This window comes from Octodon degus, unplaced genomic scaffold (genome assembly GCF_000260255.1).
Source record: "Octodon degus isolate 3935 unplaced genomic scaffold, OctDeg1.0 scaffold00265, whole genome shotgun sequence".
NCBI classification, from domain to species: Eukaryota; Metazoa; Chordata; class Mammalia; order Rodentia; family Octodontidae; genus Octodon; species Octodon degus.
In genome coordinates, this window is record NW_004524841.1 from 364,775 (window position 1) to 374,141 (window position 9,367).

At 43.3% G+C, this 9,367-nt stretch overlaps 1 pseudogene; it reads right to left on the bottom strand.

Annotated features, from left to right (window-relative positions):
* Positions 1-7,118: 7,118 nt before the first annotated feature.
* On the bottom strand, positions 7,119-8,730 carry LOC101582563 (annotated as a pseudogene).
* Positions 8,731-9,367: the final 637 nt, after the last annotated feature.

Genomic DNA, 9,367 nt, shown 5'->3' on the forward strand with positions numbered 1-9,367 from the left:
TTTTTCAGAACTGAGGATTGAACTCAAGCCCTTGAGCTTGCCAGGCAAGCACTTATTCTACTAAGCCATCTCTCCAGGCTCACTTCTCCTATATTGCATATAGGCTACCTTCCCATGCCCACTCCAACTCTGCACCCTCTCCTTTCACAAGCTGAGGGTGGTTTCAAAGTAAGGACACTGGCCCCTTGCTGAATCACTGGGTTAACCTTCCAAACTTCTCGAGTTGACACAATGAACAACATCCTAGAGCAATAAGGGCATGTTCTTTTCACCCCAGGATGTAGAACTGCTGAGTTACTCAGTTAAGCTTTTAAGCTTATCAATTTTACACAATGATTCAACCACAGAATAATTCTATCATTTCTTCTCATGCTCTTGTGAAGGAAATGTTATGTCCCCTCTCCAGCAGTGCAGTAATATTTCAATCCATTTTGTTTTGTTGTGTTAATGCATGGGGAAAGATTTTAGGAAGAATATCTCATCAAGTTCTGTCTGTTTTTTTATTCTTTTTTGGGTTTTTTTGGAGGGAGGGGTCTTTTATTTTTTTCTGTGACTACATGCAATAAAAATTAATCAATACAAATTGACCAGAAATATAGAAAGACTATGAATGAGAATGTTTGATAAGGTTCAATTTCCTAGTTAAGCCCTTAATAACTCATTAGATGTTGCTATGGTGATTAATTTATGATTTAGTACTGGGATTATGGGTGTGAGTGCTACACCCACCCTGGGGTGGATAGCCTTAATACAATATAAGGATGACAGAGAGGCTTGCTAGCTGCTGCTCCTCCCTTTACTTTTTGCTGTTTTCCACCACCATGAAATGCTACCTTGAGCATGTGCCACTCTTCCTTAGGGCCAACCGACTATGGCTGAAATCTCCAGTAACTTTGAGCTACAGAAATCTTTCCTTTCTTAATGAGGGATGTTGGGTATTTTGAAGCAGCCATGAGGAAAAAGTAGCTGAGAAAGAATTTGGTACCAAGAAGAGGAGTCTTTGATGCGACTGTACCTGACTTTGTAGAATACGAGACTTTGGGGATGGCTTATGAGAAGAAGGGAAAGGTTTGGAGATGGCACCTGAAAGAGAAGCACTGGAATACCTTTGGTGATTCTGTATGGGAGAGTCTGATCATAGCTCAGAAGATCAGAAAGCTGATAGAAATCCTGCCTATAAAGAATAGGCTAGGGAGTTTGTGCTGTGAGGAAGGGCTTCATTGGTTGTTGGACTCCAGATTATTTGTTATGGCTTGACAGAAAGTTTATCTGAATTTTTTTTTGCAGGACCAGGGATTGAACTCAGGACCCTGCACTTGCCAGGTAAGCACTTAACCTACTGAACTATCTCCCTGGCCTTAGTTTGTCTGAATTTTGCTTGTGTCCACAGAATTTGCCTGAGACTGAGATTTAGGGCAATGGGTTGATTAATCCTGGAAAAGAAATTTTAAGATAGTAGAACGTTGAGGAAGTGGCATGGCTCTTGTTGGGGGCTTTTAGTCAGATTTATGTTGAGAATCAAGTGGAAAAAACCAAAGGAGATGATGCAAAATGTGAGTTTGACCAGAAAGTAAGAACAAATAAAGCTGTGGAATGCAAAGGCAGAGCTGAGAGGATCTGCACTGCCAAGAAGAAACAAAAGAAAACAAAAGATAGCCTGAGAGCATCACATTAGGCAGCTAGTCTCCACCCTTTGCAGCTTCAAAACTGCAGAAGTGAAAGACTTCACTTTGAGGGAAAATTCACAGAGCTCCATGTTCCAGAGTGGCAGCAGCAGGCACACCAGGTTCCAGAATGGAGGTGGCGTAGAGAATGTGTTCTTGGGAATCAGAGTTAGAGTGCTCAGTGATTCAGGCACTCAGCTCCTGCAGTCAAGAGAGAAGCAAACCTGCCTACTGCTCCAGCTGGCAGCAGACCTTCATATCAACCACATAACATTAGTTTGAGGTGCAAGCAGAGTGCAAGAGTTCTGTGGTTAATAAGGCTTCCACCTAGATTTCATAAGGCCTTGGAGGCCAGGCAGTGTAGCCCTGTGAGGGCAGTGTCTAAAGCTGTGAGTGAAAAGCCAAATGTGCAGAAACCTCAGAAGTTTGGAAAAGCCAGAAATGTGAATCATCTAAGGAAAATTTCAAGGAAGGAGCAAAGCAGGCCTAAGAGAGAAGTTCATCAGCACAGTCATGTGCATCAGCTGATGCAATTTGCATAGCAGCTACCACTAAAAGTACCATAGAGGTGGAGCCACGTGGAGCTCAACATTTGACACAGATTGATTTGGATATTACACATGGATTGACAGGATTTTGAACTTGCTTTGGTCTCCATGCTTTGTATCCTGCTGTTTGTACCTTTGCAGTAGCAGTTTTTCTTGTGCTTTTGAATGTTGGAAGTGTTTAACTTTTTCTTTGTACAGGAGCCAAATATTTGCATTAGATCTTGGAGCATTCCTGGAAGTTGAAATTTCAGCAGTGTTGAAACTGTTACGACTTTGTCAACTACTAGAGATGGACTCAAATCCCTCTTCCATTGAAGGATGTACATGAGTCTTTGGGGTCCAAGAGTGGAATGTTATGGTTTGTATCTTGTTGTTACCCCAAAGTCCCTTTCTAGAGTTTGTGATTAACTCAGGATTCAGCTTTATTACAATATAAGGAAGGGAGAGAGGTTGCTAGCTGCTGCCACTGATGCCTCTCCCTTGGCTCTTCGCTGTTCTTCCACCCTGTGGTGCTGCCCTCTGCCATGAGCCACTCAGACTATAGACTGAAACCTCCACAAACTGTGAGCAAAAGAAATCATTTTCCTTCCTTAACTTTAGTTGTCAGGCATTCTGTCCCAGAAATGATGAAAAAGTAACTGAGAAGATGTTAATAACTTTTTTCCAATGTTGATCTTTCAATTATTAAAACAACTTTATGAGGCACTAATTCTGATTTGAGACCTAAAATGATTTCATAACATTGTTAAACAATAAATGTAAGAAGTCTTCAAAACTCACACATCCTTCTCGTTTCCTTGTTCCATATCTTATTCTACATATCAGTTTATATGTTGACATAATTTTTAGCCTTCTTATTTGTTTTAATTTTACACACAGCTCAGTGCATTGTGGTATTCTGCTAGGAATAAAGTATTTGGTTATTCAAAAACCAGAATAAAATTTATATCAAAGAAATTTAAGCTGATTTGATAATTGAAATGTATTTCATTCTATTTTTTAAAAACATTTTTCAACCTTTTATTTATTTATTTGGTATAGGGCCTGGCTTTGCAGGTCAGACTCATGGTAATCCTTCTGTCTCAGCCTCCCACACACTGAGATTACAGGCATGTGCCAACATACCTGGTTTAAGTTTCCAGCACAGTGAACTCGGGGTTCCAGAACTGGCAGTGCATGTGATACTGTGGAGCAAACTTGGGTTCTTGCACTTATCAGACAGACGTTTAGACCATGGAGCTGTCTCCCCAGCCCTTGAAATTCTATTTGACTCTTGAATAAGTCTGGACACAAATTTAATCGCCGTATCCAAGTGACTGTAAGTTTGTACCAAACTGGGATTCACATTTACCCTTACAAATAATAAAATGCCAAAATATCTGTCATAATTCTACATACCATAATGAGACATAGAAGATATATACAATAGTGGTACCTCCATTCACAAACTTAATTTGTTCCATGCTTCTGGAAAAGATGACCACATTTGTGTGAATGTTAGAAACATGGGCACAGTCATGTTCATCAGCTGATGCAATTTGCAAAGATAACAAAATTTTGTCAAACGCACTTGCTAAGCCATCGAGCTATTGCTCTCAAACAAAAGTACTCATGAACTAAGGTGTCACTATGTTTAAGCTATAGGAATACATATTAAATGTTATTTTAATAAATTTAAAATTGGATTTAAACATTTCTTTTCATCAAATAGCTTTCTCTGCATTTTTGTTTCTTGTACAATTGTTGCATTTTATGACAACTGTCCCTGAAAACACTTAATCATCTTCAAATATAAATCTAGTCTAGCTATAGTTATACAAAGATAAAAAGAAATGTTGATGTTATTTTTTCATATATTTATTTGCCATTTATATAAAGAAAAAAAATGCAGAGATTCAACCTCACTCCAGAAAGATTGGATATCATCAAGAAATTAACCAATAAAATAATTGTACACCTTTGATAGAAATAAAGCAATATACAGTATTAATATTCACTACAGATAGATGCTTAGACATTAGTTTACCTTTCCAGTCTCACCTCTGCAGTACTCTGATATCTACTTTATGGTTACAAAGCTTATTAACAATTGCTTTTGCAAGCCTCAAACTGTAGTTGTATTTATTCTACAAATAAGCCATAATAAATGATAACCTATTGACCCAGTCAGAGATCAACTCTGCTTAGAATTTTCCATAGTCCCTAGACTTTCAGACATGATATTATTAGTTCAGTTATACTGTTCAAACACTAAACCAAATGCAAATTAAACTGGGTCACATGTTCAAATATCCATGGAAATGTTTTCTAGAGTCCATGACTAATTTACATACATGAATAATTACTAAGTATCTTCTAATGCTAGCTATTACTTAAGTACTTTTTACACCATATCTTATTTAATAATCAAAATATCATTTTATAGGTCGAGAAGCTGACCTAAAAGGAGTTAAATAACTTATGATCTATTTTCACCATACTCTCCACTTGAATTTAATATATCTTTTCATTATAAACATACACTAGGCATAATATTATTACTAACAGTACATAGTTTTATTTTTATACTTTAAAAGAAATATAAAAATAAAATAAAAGTTTCAAAGCAGGGTAATAGGAGAGGAACAATAATTAATATATTGTGCATTGTTATGTTCATAAGAGTTACGCAAAGTATAAGAAATAGAAGTGAATTAATGTCTAGACAATGTATGCACAGTCTTTCTTTTCAATGAACTAGCTGAATAACTATCTTAACTATCTTTTCGGGACCCCAATATCAAACATCCAATCTGTCCATGGGTGTCTGAGATGAATATACACTTTTTCAGATGAAGAAATAAAAATGACAAACAAATGTATGAAAAAATAAGTAATATCACTGGTTGTTTGAGGATGCAAAGGAAGAAAATGTAGAGATTCAACCTCATTCCAGAAAGAATGGCTATCATCAGGAAATCAACCAATAAATAATTTTACCAGAGCTGTGGGGAAAAGGAATCCTTCTCCACTGATGGTGAGTGTATAGACAGGTACAATTACTGTGAGAGGATTCCTTAAAAACAGTATGATTTATACTACTGGGTGTCATATATATTTTCATAGAATGTTATGGATGCTGAATAGAGTTAACAATTTTTTTATCATCACATTTTCAAATTATGATAGTTAACAGATTTATGGATAGATCTTTTTTAAATTTTTATCTTTTTATGTATTTTATACAGGGTTTTACGACTCAGCTCAGACTCCTAGAGATCCTCCTGTTTTCAGCCTCCCTAGTTCTGGGATTACAGGCCTGTGCCAACACTCCTGGTCATGGTGGTCAGCTCAGGGTGCCCGCGGGTGGGGCCGGCACAGCATGTGGTGCAGGTGATCCAACCCTGCTTCCTGATAGATCTTGTTAAATCTTGTAAATAAAAAGCATTTATAATACTATCTTCTAAATTAACATTTAAAATATTTGAAAACAATATTTTCACATTTTTCCTCCACAATTATATTTACCTGTAAAATTTTAGAAATTCTTCTGAGAATTATGAATCTGTATGCTTTACAATAATGCAAGTGTCAGGGCAAAAATATGCAACTGATGTTATCACTAGATCTTGTAACTCATATAGCAATATTCTTACATACAATGGCTTACAAAAAATGCTTTTCACCCCAGTGTTGGGATTTACTGAACATGGCTAATTTAGAGCTGAGCTTGAGTCAAGAACAAGGTAAATTTGACTTTAGGTAGAAGGTGAGGAATAAAGCAGCACCACCTGAATGCAAATTATTATTTTTTTTTTTGGATCAAAACTAGCATTATTTTATTTTTAAGACAAGCTCCTTTTTTTAAAAAAAATGTATTTTAATACAAGGTCTACAGGGTCTCACTACACAGATCAGATTCATAGTGATCCTTCCGTTTCTCAGCCTCCCAAGCACTGGATTACAGGCGTGCGTCACCATGCCCAGTCTCAATAGCCATGTCAGCAGGCCTGGGGGTGGGGGTGGGGGTGGGGGTGGCACGCCAGGCTGGGGATTGAACCCCTGCCTAAGCTTGTGCTTTAATCCACTGAGCTATCTGGCCCATGCTGACATGGTCTTCTTAATAGTTCAAGCTGACCTTCAACTCACGGTGATCGTCCTGCTTCCGCCTCCTGAGTGCAAGGACAGGCATGCTCCACCACGCTTCGCCAAAGTTTGCATTAGTGACAGTGGCTTGATCCTGTATTACAGATTCTAACTCACAAAACACTCACCTCATAGGCTTGCTAAGAACATCCAACCTGAGGCTGGGGATAGAGCTCGTGGTAGAGCCTAAAGTACTGGGTTCAATCCCCAACCCTGAAAACAAAACGAAACAAAACAAAAACAATCCCACAAAAACAAAAAAACCCCACCCAAATATTGCTTCAGGAAATAACCAGACACATCCAGAATGTTGACATTTACAGTTGTCCTGACTCTGGAAAACAACGATTTCACAACCACCTCGCTCTGCGATTAAATCCCTGCCTGCTTCAGATACCTGGAGGGAGCTTGGATTCCCTGACCCACATCTGTCTGTGGACCTCACTGAGGAGACAGGAGGCCTCTCTCAGAGGCAACTCCCTCCAGGAAGAGCTCCACTAAAGAAAAAATAAAAGATGGGAAACGGGAAATGGGGAGACAGAGATTTTGCTGATGGGAAGGAGACCGAGAGATGAAGGAGGGGAGAGGAAGACGGCATGAAAAGCATTATGATGTGCTGTGTGTGTCCCCGTGAGGAACGCAATCATTATGTACTGTAAATGTGTACTGATAAAAAAAAATTTAGGGCTGGGGAGATGGCTCAGTAGAATAAGTACTTCCCTGGCAAGCGAAAGGGTCAGAGTTCAATCCCTGGTTCCGCCAAAAAAAAAAAAAATTTTTTTTAAATTATGATTTCCAAACTCTGGCCATTACTGGGTACCAAAAAGGCCAACAGACACTGGTGGTGACAAGCAGGTCCCAGTCTTGCAGCACGTGCTACTCTGAGTTCCAGTCCCCTAGACCACATGAGCCTTCTGCCCACTTTGCTTTGACTGTGCCCATAGGAGTGGTGCCTGTCCTAGGCTGCTGTCCCTGGGTGGGGACCCAGCAGCCATAGCAGAGGATCGACATCTACAGCGTGTCCACCTGGCACTGTCCTGGGATGCAGGAACAGCTGGTCATCCTCCTGGCACCGGTGGGGGGCTTCTCTGCTGCTGCCAGGCCTCTTGGAGTCGGGGCAGAAGGGTCAGCAACAGGGAGTCCAGCACGGCCAGGCCCTCCCAGGAACACCGGAGGCCCCTGTCATCCAGCAGCAGCAGACCCTGCTTCTGTAGCCCCTTCACCTCCTCACTTGCTCCGAACACGTCCCACAGGTTTAGTTGGGGCTCAAACTGCTGCCAGTGCTGATGCGTGATCCCCACATCAGTGCGGAGCCCCATGGCCAAAACCTCCTCCAGCAGCTCCAACTCATCCAGGGGGACGCGCTTCCGGGTGCCGTGACCGAACAGTGTCACCTCCTTCATCCAGTTGTCAGGCTCCAGGGTTTGGATTCGAGCCTCCCGGGTGTGGCCCCCGGCCCCATGGGGCACGAATCGCCCGTGAGCACCAGGGCCCACACCAAGGTACTGACCGCACTGTCAGTAGGTCCAATTGTGGGTGCTGAGCGCCCCGTGGCGCGCGAAGTTGGAGACCTCGTACTGGCGGAAGCCGGCGGCCCGCAGCAGCGCGCGCCCCTCCGCATACATCGCTGCCGCCAGCTCAGGGTCGGGGCAGGGGACGGCGCCTTGCTGCACCTGGGCGAAGAGCGCTGTGCCACGCTCCAGGGACAGCTGGTACAGGGACAGGTGGTCATCGCAGTGGCGCAGCAGCTCCTGCAGCTGCACGAGCCACGGCCCCAGCTGCTGCCGGGGCAGCCCGAACATCAGGTCCACAGACACGCGGCCGGGAAAAAGGCGCCGTGCGGCCGCCAGAGTCCGCAGGGCGTCCAGGGCCGAGTGCGTGCGGCCCAGTAGCTGCAGCTCCTGGTCGTTCAGGGACTGGAGGCCAATAGACACTCTGTTGACTCCTGCCACCCCAAACTCCGCCAGCCTGGCGCCTGGGGCCGAAGTGGGATTCGCTTCCAAAGTGACTTCCGCATCAGCAGGCAGGTGGGCCGTCTGCGCCACGGCCTCCAGCAGGGCTGCCACAGTGTGGGGACTGGCCAGGCTGGGGGTGCCCCCGCCAAAGAACACAGACTCCACCCTGCGCACTCCGCTGAGCCCAAGCAGCGTGCGGGCTTCAGTCAGCAAGCAGCGCCGCAGTGCCGCCTCATCCACACGGCCGCGCGCCACGTACTTGTTGAAGTTGCAATAGCTACAGCGCTTCTCACAGTATGGCCAGTGCACGTAGAGCGCCGCGCGCCTGCTGGCTGGGTCTGCACTTGGGGACCTAGGCTCGCTGTCCTCAAGCCGGCGCCCCTGGGCGGCTCTGGCAGCTGCCATCAGGCCGCGGGCCCGGGGCCCAGGAAGGACCATGGCGCCCAGCCCGGCAGGGTCCCGAGCCGGTCGGCGCCCCGGGCGCACTGTGTGCTCGGAGAGGCCGCGCTGATCCCCGGCGGAAGCTGAATGCAAATTCTTAAAGCCTCGAGGGACATTGTTGTTGTGTTCCATGCAAGGCTGGATCACAAGTGCTGAGCGGAAGGGGTCACGCACACGTGGGGCTTGCTGGAAAGCAGCTTTCTAAAGCTGATTAGCGACTGAGGCCCTCTGAGAGGTGGAGGCCATCCTGGGCTACAAAGCAAGGCCAAAGTCCGCCTGAGCTGCTTAGTGAGACCCTGTCTCAAAAACAAATTCATTTCGAAAAGGATCTCAAGATCAATACTGAGGAAGGCAGAGATTATAGGCCATGCAAAGAAGAAGAAAGTGTGCACTATTTACTGAAAATAATCCAATCTGTTCCAAGAATTTCTGCTTTAGATATTATGTTTTGGGCTTTAAAAATTATTTCTTTTCAATAGAAGAAAGTAATGGTAAAATTGTTAAGTAATAGCCTTTGTTATTTATCTTTACGATGCATCAGAGGAATATTTTAGATATGCTTGGTACAAAAACCTCTTATATTCATACCGTATTGATTAATAATTATCAGAGTAACCTTTTCAATATGTGCAAT